At 36.5% G+C, this 15,173-nt stretch overlaps 1 protein-coding gene across 8 annotated transcripts in view; it reads right to left on the reverse strand.

Annotated features, from left to right (window-relative positions):
* Positions 1 to 15,173, reverse strand: part of LOC124392311 — a 197,958-nt gene that overhangs the window by 133,118 nt on the left and 49,667 nt on the right. For all 8 annotated transcript variants that reach the window (XR_006927144.1, XR_006927142.1, XR_006927143.1 and 5 more), the window contains one exon: positions 13,458 to 13,502. The gene's annotated coding sequence lies outside the window, so the exon portion shown is untranslated. The remainder of the gene's footprint in view (positions 1 to 13,457; positions 13,503 to 15,173) is intronic.

Genomic DNA, 15,173 nt, shown 5'->3' on the forward strand with positions numbered 1-15,173 from the left:
GCACAGCCTGTCCCTTACTAAAGCCAAATTCAACAACACCTCACAAAGCACCGCACGTTGGGGCTCATATATAATAATACATATGCTTTTTTTTTTTTTTTTAAGCAACATACCAGTTGAAGGAAAAAACACCCAACTGTGGAGTGCAATATATTAATAATATGTAAAGGGTTGTATGATGAACCATATAATATATACTATGCTCTGAATAATTGAACCTAGAATGGCTGACAGTTATTTTAATCTGACAGCATTTAGAAGCCCCACCTCTTTTGCAATGTCACTTGATTTTAGGATTCATATTTGGCAAAGGGGCAATGTTTTGAGTTTGTTAATATGAAATAAAATCCATTCACCCATCAACCATAATTAACATAACAAAAACGTGATTTATTATATGAGAAACAAATACTACTACTACTACTACTGCAACTACAACAACTACTACTACTACTACTACTAATAATAATAATAATAATAGTTGTGTTTCTTATGGATTTCATGAGAATAAAATACATTTTACAAATAAGTATAAAGATAATTAGAAAGTGATTGACACTCAAATCAAACAACATCAAGCAATCAAACAATAGCATATAAACAGTGACAAAGTCTGTTTGAACTTGAGCTTAATTATGCGATAAGTATACTGGAAATATACTGTCATATTTATTGTTCCCTTTTAATGTGTATTAATTTTAAATGACCAAAATGTCGACCATTAAATACATTATTCGCTAGTATTGAAAGATCATTTCCTTTAAAGTTGTAGCATATTGGATTTCAGCACTGTACAGCTAACTGACACTGGATGTATTTAATTTGGGCAGAGTCTGTTGATAATATTCAGTTAATCACAGTAATGCCAACAGTAAGGAAAACGTTACTTAAGTTCACCTTAATGGACAACAGCTGTGGTCAGTGAAATCTTATTTCATGCACAACTGCACACTAAGGACATATCTTAATGGAAAGAAAAAAGAAATAAGAGAAATGCAGGAAGAAAGATCACGTCTATATTTACTGCTGTGTAACTGCTATATATTACACAATAACTATAACTAATTCCATACTTAATGGTGTAATTAAAAAAAATATATATATTATACCTATACCTATTGCTGGATCCTGGGATTTTAATAGTTAATGTTTAATTATGCTGCATGTTTACAAAAAAGTGTCATTTTAATTTATAAAAATAAAAGATTTAATGTGTGATGCAGTAGGCAAGGGAAAATATTTTCAGAGATTTGTTATTTCAGGTGAAATGAAGCAAAGATTAAAGCATCTCTCATATTTTAGGTCAAAGGGAAAGAAACACAATGAGGTCCTAAAACAAATCAAAACCGACATAATTGTGAGGAAGAAAGAAAATGATTATACTCAGTGTTTAGGGCATATATTTCCCTATCTCTGGATGGCAAACTCCAGTCCTCTATGTGCTTTCACGCCTTAATTTTCACTCGATCAGGATGCACAAGTAAATTTAATTTCAAAATGTACTGATCACACACACACAAAACCATACAGAGTACGGCGTGCAGTGAAATGCTTTCCTCGACTGTCTGTTACATTAAGACAAAACTAACATAAGCCAAAATGTACTCGTATACAAAAGGAAAAGAAATATATTTAAATTGCACAGTATAACGCTGTAGGAGTCTTTGTGCAGTATAATGCTGTGTGTTACATCAGGCTGAGATGGCTGAAGTAAAATAAAGTATATAAAGATTCAGTGTATAAAGGGTTATGTAAAAATTGTTGTTCTGTGGTTTGTTTTATAGTATTGTTACTGTATAACTATAATTATATACAGTGTTGCATCAGCATAGAATTTGTTTTAGTGATTAATGTAAAATGAACAAGTCCTGACACGCTATTATAAATGGAACAGATGAATAATAAATAATTGTGATATACGGTACTAATATATGTAGACAACTTACTCTGAACCTCAGCTGTACCAATTCAATCATTAAGGGTTTTTTTTCTTAAAATGACTACACTCATACAGAGCCTAAGTCACAATTATTATTATATAGTCATATATGTATATATATATATATATATATATATATATATATATATATATATATATATATATATATATATATATATATATATATAGTACCTAATAATCCGAATGCTCTAAATGCTTTATTTTTTTTTTTTAAGAATCTCTTACTTTAAATCTTTACATTGTTTAGCTAAGATTTTAGTAATCACCTTAAACAATGATTTTAATTGAACATAACTGAAGTTTGCTGCTATGGCATGAGTTAACTAAAGTAAATTACGTTCTATTATGGTTTAAATATGTAACATTAATGAACAATTTTGACACTTTGAGGTAGCTGCTTTCCAACGCTTTTTCCAAAATGTCAAATTATAATTTATAGTGAGTGGAAAGCAGAAGGAGCTGTTTTATCCTTCAGGGTGAGTTTAATTCGAGATCTTATCAAAGATAAAATGCTTTCCCTGCCAACATATAAAAACAGCACTTCTTATTATAATAACTTGATCCATAAATACATTAGGCAATTTACAGGTGTGACAGCAAGTCTGAAACCACTCTGGCTTTTGAAATGCAATACGCCTAAAAATATGTGACAAGGGAGCGTGTCAAATATCTGCCTCACACGAGCTCTGAATAATACCACACCTATGTGAAAAGGGTAAAGATAGCTAAAGTGGCAGGAGCTGTTTGCTTGGCACAATACACATACTTGCTCAAGCTCACACACACACATGCATATACAGTACAGTATACACTGACACATGCTTAGTGCATTTAAATGTTATGAGGACTGACTCATGTCCCTTCTGTAAACCCATCTTTCTCTCGTGGTGAGCTCTTTCACACACTGAATTAGGACTAATAGTGAACACATGTTCAGGGATAGCCAGTGTCTCCCAATAGCTGTAGTTTAGGATTAATGGAAAAACTCATATGGAAACAGTCCTGTTTTTCTTTTCTTCCTTAACCCATGCTCACAGCAACAAATCTCCCAGTTGCCCCAGATCATCAGTCATGATTTGCCCTCTTGCGTCTCCTTCAGATTAGTCTCTAAGGGTAATAAACACACTGAAATAAGAAGCATAGAAGAGAATAACACATCAGTCACACCTGCTTAGGCTGCTTATGCAATTAAAGTCATCTGCCAAATGGATTGCATAATAAAAAGCAGTTTTCAAAGATTAATGCTGTTTGACTAATGGAAAGAATATGATAATAACGATTAAAAATGCATTGCAGAATGTATTAATCCCTTTCAGATTTAAGGGTTGGCATGGTAAAATGTTGACAAAACAGAACTGAAATCCTCCAAGACCAAGCTGCAAATGGCCTACTTAGAAAAGTTTGCTTTTCATGGGACATATAAGAACAAAATCACTAACATAACAGTACCAGTGTTCTCCCATTAATTCTTAATCCTAACATGTAAACGAGATGTTAGTGGAAAATAGAAGAAGCAGAAAACAAAACATAAACTCTTTATTTACATCCTCTATTTTACATTTCCTACTGATTAACTGATCTTATTCACCATCCCTATCACTTGGAACATCTGTGCTTTTGTACATTCACGAGTGATCAATGCATCCAAGGCAACAGTGTAATGAATAGAGCAGCAGATTCATTAAGTTACCGGTCAAGAGTTTCTGTCAATGTTTACAGCACACATGTGATCTCAGTCACTTTGCCTGAGAGATGGTTGAAGAGGTTGGTGCCAGATGGATTGATTTAAGTATTTTAAAAATGTCATAAGCAGTACTAGCAGAACATTTCATTAGCAAGGGGGATAAGCCTTGGTGAAAAGTTGGGTCAAAAGTTTGAGCTGAGAGGACTCTACAAATTCTGTAAACAGAAAAGCATTTCAGAACACATAAGAAAGTGTTGAATATGACTTTTTTCCCATTCTGTGGGCATTAACTAAAACTCTTGACCTGTTACTGCATGAACATTTACATTACGCACCTGCCAAGAAATGCATAATTGCAGGAATCAGTAACATTAGTAACAAGTGTCCAGTGAGTATAAAATAGAATAAAATAAAAGTTTGGAAAATGCAATAATGTGAGTAGAGCATGAAGCTTGCATGAATTTAAATGAGTGAGGATGTTGTGGTTGGATTACGTTCTGCACTGAAAGCAGAGGTACTAATGTAATAACAGCATGTACTTTTAATGCACCTGTGTGTCCAGTTAAGTGTCTTATCGTATTTTACACAGGCAGCCTGGGCAGATATTTGAACACAAATATGTGATTAAAATACAGTTCACTGGCAAAGTCGACTTACCCTCTACACATATAGCATTTCTCTAACCCCGATTCTACATTGTGATTTAATAATTATTTTACACATTTACCACAGGGAACAATTCTCTCTCTCTCTCTCTCTCTCTCTCTCACACACACACACACACACACACACACACACACACACACACACACACACACACACACTTACTTACACCTATGGGCATTTTAGAATAGGCAATCAACTTTATTGGCATGGTTTTGGAAAAGAGGAAAAAAACGAGAACCCAAAATTAAAATAGTTATAAAACATCATGTTATATAAATGTATGAATGAAAGAAAAGAAGAAGAAAAAAAACAGCCTCAAGGCATAACTTTAATACTTATATGATTTTATATGATTCATGCAAATGTCTTTTTTCCCTAATCTGCAACACTGCTACAGCATTGCTGAGAAAAAAAATTCTTAGACTTATAACATGAAGCAACATGTGTAGAAAAGAATGTCATTTTAGCCCTCTACATTCCAATCCATGATCTCAGTGTGTTAAAAAAGGGCTATCTCTAAATCAAAATGCTGACCTACGGCTATGAAAGGGCCAAAATTGTTGGCACGGTTCATTATTAAATTTAACATGCAGACTTTATTACACAGTTCAAACACCATGCAGTCTCGCTTTCCGCACTGAGGTAGTGTACAAGCGTACAAGTGCATTAAGTGACTGTCTCAAGGGCAAAGTAAAGCATATCCCTTTCTTTGGTTTGCAGCCATTAGGGTTTTACTAACAAAATCATATCCTTAAACAGAACCGTATAGCACACCGAGAGGAAAAAGATCATTAAATGCAGAGGATCAAGAGGTAAACGGACCTTAGCCGTCATCCTGACCCCAGTTTCTGCAGCAGATATTATCCCTGCAAATTACCCAGGATATTTTCCCTCACTCTGCTTTACAACCAGCGGAAAAAATAATAATATTGTTTTTGTGTTTTGACATTTTAGCCCTTTCCTATGAATATGAGTCTGTCACATTCCCTGGGTGGAGGTCTGTTTCAGTGTGCTGATTTTTGGCTGCAAGGGACAAAATTAGGATGTCTATCATGGAAAAGCATACGAGGAAGAGAGAGTGAGAGAGACATAGAGATGGTGCAAGATGAATAGATAACAGCTTAGAACAGGCCCCTTACAGTGGCAAAAAAAACCTAAACTGCAGCTGAATCAATAACCCAGTTTAAACTAAGCTAATTCATTTCTTATTTGTTCAAGCTCTACTGATGAGAAAAAAGAAGCTGAAATGGTCACTGATTCATGCAGTAGGTGGGTTCAATAAAAACTGATGTCCAACTTGGAATGAGACGAAAGTTTTAATTTGTAGGATGAGGGAAAGAGCACGTCAATTCATCAGTCAACGTGGTTATTATACAATGTGTATTATCCTACAATACAATTAGAAAGTATTAGATAGTCTAACAATGAAACTAACATCTCTTTTTGATATATCAATCTCCAAAACAATTATGCCAGAATATCATTTCTGATTCTAAAATAAATTTTTGGGTTCATAACAGTCTTCTCAACTCTGTAAAAGTCTTACAGAGTAAAACACGAAACCATGGATGTTATCCATGTAGCTATTAACAGTTAATGAATGAAAAAAATATATTAACGAGGGCACTTTTGTAATCTGAGTCGTGTTATAAAAGTTGGTACAGAGGTTTCACCAGTATTCTTATTATAGCTTTAAAATCCAAATATTGGAATGAATATTTTCCAGACCTGAGTTCCACCAGAATACAGCAGTATTACACAGTAAATATAAAACTTTAGCTACTGCATGTGTGTAAAACTATAAAACACAACCTCAAATGCAAAAACAGCTCATTGTACTGTAATAACACAATCCTATGACTTTTGCTATGATATCCCCTCCTTCTGTAATGCCAATAACAGTTCTTCCCTATGGCATCATTCCATAACGGCACTCAAAAATGTAATTATGCAATCATCTGCTTGGCTGGCTTTAGCCTTTAGGCTTGAGGTTCTAAAAACCCTTGAGAGTGGAAAAGATGGAGGAATGCTCCATTTACCCCCAGCACTGTGGAAGCACAGCAGGATCTCTGTGAGACAAGCCAGCCTTCATTTTACTGTGCCGATCTCTGAGTAAAAACACTCCATTTTTTCCTTCTCATCTGCTTTACTTCCATGCTCCTGTCTCGTTCTCATTCCCCAAGAAGAAATGGTGTGTGACTGCTGTTTTTAAGGGTGTTCTTTACAGACTGGACTCTTTCCTCTCATTCGCCTCCTCTGGTGTCACTGGTTGTGCTTGGACGCAGTTCTGAATGGCTGCTGTGTAAATGGCATTTCTTAATGGGTCAAGCATCATGACATTTACTGTGCGCCAGGGATGTCTTTAAAGGCATAAGGATCTGAAAGGAGTTTACCTGATACAGTATAAAGTAAAGCATATAGACATTAAAAAGATTATATTCTCCATGTTTTTCCTCTTTTTCCTATAACACTTCGGACATATTAATACATTTCAGCTATGCCCACTAACACATTAAATCATTCGTTTCAGACTTCTGAATACGACACTTTTAAAAAGCATCAAAGACCTTCCATGTTTTATTTCCTGAATCCCAGCCTGATTATTCAATGTTTTACCACATTATTATTGCCAATTTTCCCTCAGCTATAATTCCATTCAGCCATACTCACTCTCCACATGCCATGGACTAACTGTTCCATAACAATCATCCGTACAGTCACACTGCACTAGTCTTCCATTCATTACTACAGCTTTGCATTATGTGTTTAAACGAATGTTTGAGGTGTTCCATATTTACTGCTCGAGGACCCATGAGCTTTATCACATAAACGTTCACATAAACTGCAGCTGCTACTACATTTTTAACATTTTTTTTGTTGTTTGTTTTAATCACACAAATTTTTATATTGCCCATACTGTGAAATGCAGAAGTGCTGTGCACATTAAAAGCACACTGCATTAAATAAAGGAGCTCAAAATATCTTTCCTTGTGGATTTCTACAAAAGCTCAGTCATAACAACACAGTATACACATGACTGTATACAATTATTATTCATTCTTAACCTGATAAATTATGGTCGTGTCCATAAATGTTTGCACATTGAAAAAAAAGCTGCCACAATAAATAATATAACAGTATTAACATCCAAATCATGTGTACAATGTAGAAATTACAGCAATTTTCTTTTTATATGTGGTCTTCCCCTTTTTATGTAATTGGAACAATCGGCGGCTCGGTTGTTTCATTGCGAGGTGTTTTCCCTTTATGATTTCACTCACAAGTAAGTATATAAAAGGTCTTTGGTTGATTTAAAGTACAAGACATTTGAGTTCAGAATCTGTTGCTGTTACCTCTCAAAATTAATTCCAAAGAGCTGTCACTGACAGTGAAGCAAACCATCATTAAGCTGAAAAATCAAAACAAATCCATCAGAGAGATAGCAAAATCATTATGTGTGGTCAAATTAACTATTTGGTACATGCTTAATAAGACATTCTGCGTTCTGGAACATCTAAAACATTTTACCAATGGTTTTGGTGTTCCTCAGCATGTCTTTTCGGTAAGCCTCAAAAACAGGAAAGCCAGTTTTCCAAAAACATGTTATAAAAGAAACTGTAAAGTTCTTAAACAACACCCCATGGACAGATAAGATTAACTAGTACCAAAAATAATAGGAGACGAGTATGAGGAAGGAAAGAAAAATAAAGTATACCAACTCCTCTAATAGCAATAACATGCACTGCCAATTGAACTGGTTCCCTTGTGTTTACTGATAATAAATTCTGAAGTAAATAGAGTTAAATGATCTGCCCAGATTCGGCCAAGTGCTTAAAAAATAAAAAAATAAAGACAGACAATAAGTCAAAACATACTTTGAAGCAAGACTTTTTAAGGTAAAGTAGTGGAATGTTCTGCAATGGCCAAGTTAATCACCTGACCTGGATCCAATTGAGCATGTATTTTACTTGCTGAAGGCAAAATTGAAGGTAAAATGTCCCAAGAACAAGCAAGAACTGAAACAGATGCAGTAAAGACCTGGCAGAGCAACACCAAAAAATACAGCATCTGGAGATGTCTATGGGTTACAGACTTCATGGGATCCAGTCTTTGACTTTTTTAAGTATTAAAAATTAGCTTTATTTATGATTATGTTAATCTGTGCAATTACTTTTGGTTACTCTGTTATTATTATATATATAATTTTGGACCTGGCTGTATTAATTTCCTCAGGATTTTCTATCTCAGTATCACTTTCAGAGTATATTTGCATATGCATATGCTTTTACCAATTGTTTCAAAGAGGTGCATGATTGGAGCTCATTGTGCTTTTGTGATTTAAATGCTAATCTTTCCTCCACATTCCTGCTCATCATATCAGCGCAATTAAATCTAATACTATGAGCGCTCCTCACCTCATGTGGTCCGTTTACTATAAATGGCTACAGGCCTTCAACAGCTCCAGCTGTCATCTGGACCACTCAAAGAGAAAGAGACAGAGAGAGAGGAGAGAATGAGAAACGAGAGGGAGAAAACAGCAATCCTGCCAGATATATGGTGGCTTTTACTGCTGTTGGCGTGTAGTCTTACTTACTCAAACTGTCGCTACTTTTACACACACAGTATATCAGTCAGCAAGCACACAGATGGCGCACTACATTTAGATCGGGGCCAAAGAAGCCACGGCCATGCAAGGGTCAGAAATCACACCACTGCCTTCCTGACCTCTTCTTGATATAGGAAATCTGTATGTATGGAAAAAAGCCTACACACATGCACATCAGCATCATCCAAACATGTGGATCCTCCATTGTTGAGGTTGCATCATTTCATTTCATTTGCCTACATTTCATGCATTATAATTAGCACTTACTATACATATTATATAAAGTCTGGGTAGCATTCTTGGCAGACACTAAGACAAAAACACACATCACGGTTGGAGAGATGAGAGAACTTTTTTCACCATGACCATATGTTGTGGCACTTCTCATGGCTTTGCTGCACACAATGTAGGCTTATGTCATGTAACATGAAAATACATAACGCATGGCCAAGAGCACCCCCACACTGATGAACTTTCAATTGAACATTCAACACTGCTGGATCATTACCAAGATGGATGTCAAAACACTTTTTTTTTCCCGCTGAGGGCTCGGCTGTTATTCTGTGCAGGGTGGATGTTTTGAGTTGTAACCTATAACAAAGTCATGGCTCATTAGTGCATATTAACACCATCACACCTTCCCAATCTGTCAATAACCCCATGCGACACGAGAACCGGGGCCCCGTGTGAGCTCTTGAACTTGCACATGCAACACATGTACAGTTTATTAATGCTTTCTGAAACCCTGTGTGTCCTCATGCATACTCCCTTCTGGGTTCTGAGAAAACTGCCCTTGTGAGCAACAGCTCTGTGCATGGCTCATCTGCCTGGATGTTGTGTTGTGTGGGTACTTAAATATTCAGTGAATTTATAGTTGCACTGAACAAAATAGTCTAAACTCTCTTTATCTTTATGCCATTAATATTTACATTTCATTTACATTTATGCATTTGGCAGATGCCCTAATTCAGAGTGAGCAACTGACTATTTTCTCATATAAACAATTGAACAGTTGAAGGCTTTTCTCAAGGGCCCAGCAGCAGCAGCTTGGCAGTGGCACCACACTCAGCATTTACTACAAATAATAATTAATTAGCTAGCCCACCAGAAAGTAAAACATCCAGGGTGAGATTTCAACTCTCAGCTATCTGAACATAAGTCCAAAGTCATAACCACTGAACTACCACTGATATGCAAAGCATACCACACTCTGCATTTCCTACAAATGATAAACAGCTAGACCACCAGGAAGTAAATGCTCCAATGTGCTGCGCATACTTATGTCTTGTTTGCCCTAAAACCTTACTAGAGTAGTCTAAAATGTACTAGCTAATGTGTGCCAGTTAAATCAATTAATGCAGATGAAAGAAAACAAATAAGGATATAAGACTTTTGATAGGTAAATACTGTAGTCTTCTGGCAGTTAAATCAACTGAACTACTGATCTGTCCACCCTTAGTTCCACAGACATGTATAGCCAGGATTATAAGACTGTGATCTCAGCTACTGATGAATTTGAGTTTATCCACCTCCTGGAATTTGAGGATAAATAGTGTCTGGCCCACAGTTCTGATGGAAGGAGCAGAAACATTAGGCCTGGGGGAAAAAAACATGAAAAGGGAAGACCGAGAGTTAATGGGGGACACAGACACAGATACTGCAGCTGTTGTGGTAGTCAACAATTGCTTATGCGATTTTTGTAGAATACATAATTCAGTCAATAAGATGTAATAATTTAAATATAATATTCTCTTGTGTATTTTAATCTTTAAGTTTGAAGTTTTGAATTCACAATATATGTCACATATCCCAAATGTGCATTGGCAGACTTTAACAAGATTTAAACAATTTACAGACTATGTGTTTCCCTTTATTAGCCTTGCCAGGAGATGGTTATTTTTATGCCAGAAAGTTCAATTCAGTTTAATCTGAAAGTCTGTTTAAAAAAAGGTTTGGTTGTAGAATATAGATGTGAGGTTTCTATAAAATGCCTGTCAGCACTTTTGATTTCAGCTGTTTCTCAGTCAGAATAACAACAAACACACTACAATAAAACTGACTTTTGTAGACTTGGCAAAAACTCTAAATTCATTTTTGGGGGGGGAAGCAGCACTTGAAAATACGAGATAAAAATCAACAGCATCCATCTCAGTGGTCGACAGTTAGAGAGTCTCTGCTTTATCCTAGATACATAAACAATAGAGCTTTAAGGCCTAAATGCTTTTAACAGCCCTGCTACTGCACCGCCAGGCCTGTGGGTGTTTTTCTAGCTTTCCTGTGCACTCAAGTGCTTTTCATAGAAAAGCTACTGCTGAATGCTGCTTGCCAAAATTAAAATGAAATTCAGAAGGAGACTTAGTCGTTCATTCTTAGCTCCAAAGCGAGTCTTAATTGATAAAGATTCAGCTAAAAATTTAAATTTGTAATTTTGGAAAGAAGAAGGTACAAACCATTTTCTGTTCTATGAAGTGAACCAGATCAGACTGTAACGCCACTAGTCTGAAGGGCGGCTGCACAGAATGTCAACAACAGCACAAGGGTAAAGAATATCAGAAATCAGAGCAGAGTTGTGGATACCACACACATCCCCCAAGTGGATGGAAACTCAATATCCACCCACAGCTACCTCCACACCACTGATTTACGATTAAGCAATAACAACATAACTTGTTCTTTTAATAAAGAATTGGGTGCAGTGTCTAAGCCCTGCAACATTTGCCATAAATGGACATACTACTAAATAGATAAACTGTAAAGGTTTTGTGAGCTACTAAAAAAAAAAAAGAGCACATCATAAATCTCTCTACAGATCTAAAAAACAGGAAAACAAACAATTGTTAAATTTGCTTATTTCTTTTAATAAATATACTGAGTTTAACAAGATCAAGGGCAAAAAGGAGGATTTAATATGAAGATGAAATAAATCCAAAGTGTTCCATTAAAGGGGACGTGGTAGGCCTTTGGATTTCAGTCAAAGTGCAGGTGGATCAGTACAGTGGCACATAGTTTACTTTTCACTCAATCTATTCTACTTCCACACACACCGGTGCTCCAAATCAACCTTGCTGAAGCTGGCCAAATACAGATCAGATGCAGACTCTCCTCAGTCCTCGGCTCCTTCTAAGGCCAAAACCTCATCTTATTTGACCAAGCAGGATATGTGACGTTTTCGCACTCTATCACGAAACCCTCACTGTGTGGAACATTCCTGCCTCAGTCCCACCCTGACTCCACCCTCTCATGATCACCTGCACCTGCTCCTAGTTAATGGGCTCATTACTCTGTCTACATATACTCCTTTGTTTGTCTGGAGGCTTTATGAATTATTTCACGTGTTTCCACTGTGAGTAGTCTTTTCCCATGCTCTGCTAGTCTTTTAGGATTTTTATGCCCTGACTTTTTTATTCTGATTATGAATTTGCCTATGATTACTGTGTCTGTATTTGTGTTTGATCCACCTGTCTGCTATGACCATGATTTATGGAAGAGCCTAAAAAAAGCCTTTCATGCTGTCTGCCTACCTTTGCCTTCCTTAATTTGTATACTCGATGTCTAATACTTACTTGGTATGGTATTTTTTTTCAATCCATCCCTACCTGCCTCTCCTCATTCTGTCTGTTCTTTTGCTGCTGTCAGTATATCCAATATACCTACAAATGAGTTTCGTTACTGTGCAAACGGCCAATTACCTCTGAGATCATAGCAGGTCCTCCAGCCAAGCTGAAGCATAGCTAAACTTCTATTGGTTCCTTTAACAGGCCAGTGAAATTGTAGAAATTGATGAGCTGATCCCCTTTCATAACCCTGAACCATAGTGGCCAACATTACACACATTTTACATCTCCCACTGTAGTCTTCGCAATGAGTTTCAGCACAACAGCCCAGGACTTAATTGGCTTAAAATACAAAATGATTTGGCTTGACTAGTCTCATGAGCTTTCTACAAACCACAGCATGATTGCACATCTAACGGGCACACAAGTTTTACTGAGGCTGACGGCATTTCCTGGCTTCGTGATGGTTCTGGGACAAATTGGCCTATCAAGTTGGTAAACAAGAGCTCTGCACAACCCATCAGCTCTTACAAGGCTTAAGAAATTTGTATTATGACACAGCCAGTCTCCTCTTATATACCTAGCTTATGTTTTTCTCAAACTCGGAACTGCTCAAAATTCTCACAAATGTTGCTCTATGCTTTCTGAGCTTGTCAGAAATGACCAAGTTACATTCACATATAAACATTCAGCTTTATCCCAGGAGAGAAAGAAGGGGCTGATTGTGGGAGTTGGAGAAAATGACTGGGTTAGGCGGAAAAAAAAGAGAGACTTAATGGAATTGGCGATGCAGTGTGTGTGTGTGTGTGTGTGTGTGTAGAAGCCTGTAATTAAAAACAAACTTAAAAATCAGTGTCGGATTCACACCAGTTTTTATCCAAGTCATAAAAACATGCAACACAGTTGTTTCGGAATAAGGCCACAGTGTAGACAGATTTAAGAGCCTCAACCACAAAATGGACAGAGCTGAGAGAAAAACTGTCCTACCTGCGTGATTCTTCCTTCTGGCAATCCCAGACCATGACACAGAAACTGGAAATGAGACGAATGGTAAAGTTACAAAATATAACAAGGCTTTCACAAACACACCGATACAGAACACATTTGGAGCACATATGGAACACTAAGCATATTTATGCTACACCACCAATTGTTTACAGCCAATGTCTTGTGTATTTATTATCCTGTGTTATTTATTCTCTCACTGCAGTGTGTTTGAACTTTATGCAGCCATTCATACTGTGTTGCACCATGATCCTGCAGAAACACATTTTGCTCCAATGTCTTTAAAGCCAAATGTAGAGAAAATCCAGTTCATAATAACTTCAATTAGACAGTGAATTTCACATTATTTTAATTCCATGAATTAGTGAAAGCTTGCATTCTATTTTATGTAAATGAACACGGTTAAACCAGTCGTAAAAGTGATAGTGGAATAGGATAGTAGAATAATAAAATAGTGGAATAAAACCCCAGGCTATTACTCTGGGAACTCTGATAAAAACAAATAAATCTCATAACACGTTCATGTCCCAATCCTCAGGGCATGTGCTTAAGTGACTATGAAATACAGACTTCTTTTCCAAATCACAGACTACAAAATTCAGCATTTTCATTCATCCTCTATAAGGAATAATAAAACCAGGAGCTCAACTATAGGATCTTTTTTTTTAATGTTGAGTTGGTATAGCGTTTTTTTTTTTTTTTTGGTTCATCTGTGTGCATAAATGGCTTGTCCACTATGAGTTTTTACATTCATATATATTGTACAATTTGCAGCATTAAAACCTTTAGAACTTATTGATTATGCTAAAATTTAAATTAAATCAATTATCATGCGAACTCGTACATATATAAACACACGTCTTGCATGCACATATCATACTCTGCCTATCACCTGAAAGATGCACATGATCCAGAATGCTATCAAGTTATCAGTTGTAATCGGGGCAGACTGATCCCAATGTTTTCCAGTGTACACAGTGCAAACAGTAAATCAAATGCCAGCAGATGTTTTTCCACTGACAGAAAAAATGATCACATCAAAGTATATAAGAATTGGTGCTGATTGGACCACAATTGTACACAAATTATATAAACACCTGCAACTAATACTCAGATGAGAACATGATTTTCAAACAAAAAAACTTTTCAACACATTTCAAAATAAACAGTGTTTCTCTGGCAGTGGAACTCATTCTGGACTGTCCATAAATATAAATACACACTGATATACTGAACACACAAATTATACTTCAGCACAGATTCATCCCACGGACACACAATCCGAACATTATTAGTGCAATAACATGCGCACACGTACATCTGCTGTCACCGTTTGCCTTAAACTTTCTACAGCCCAAGATACGTACAAACATACGCATGCTGTGGTGATTTCTCCCAGAGGTGTGAGACACATCAGCTCGGCTCGGAAGCCCTTCTTCCATAAGTCTTGGCATGAATGCATGGAACATGTAATCGAATGAGGAACGGCTTCTTGGCGAATCGAGACACTTTTCTGGCTACCTAACAAAAGCATGAGGTTGGTGTGGTTGCACTCTTTTGTTACTTTCATTCGCTTTGCTGCGCTTTCATTTGGTTAGACTCTCGCTGCTCACTCTGCATTAGCCTGCTGCCAAAACATACATAATGTCATGACTTCGTGTTGTTCAATACTGAGCAGGAGGGGAAAGTAGGAATCAG

This window comes from Silurus meridionalis, chromosome 10 (assembly GCF_014805685.1).
Source record: "Silurus meridionalis isolate SWU-2019-XX chromosome 10, ASM1480568v1, whole genome shotgun sequence".
NCBI classification, from domain to species: Eukaryota; Metazoa; Chordata; class Actinopteri; order Siluriformes; family Siluridae; genus Silurus; species Silurus meridionalis.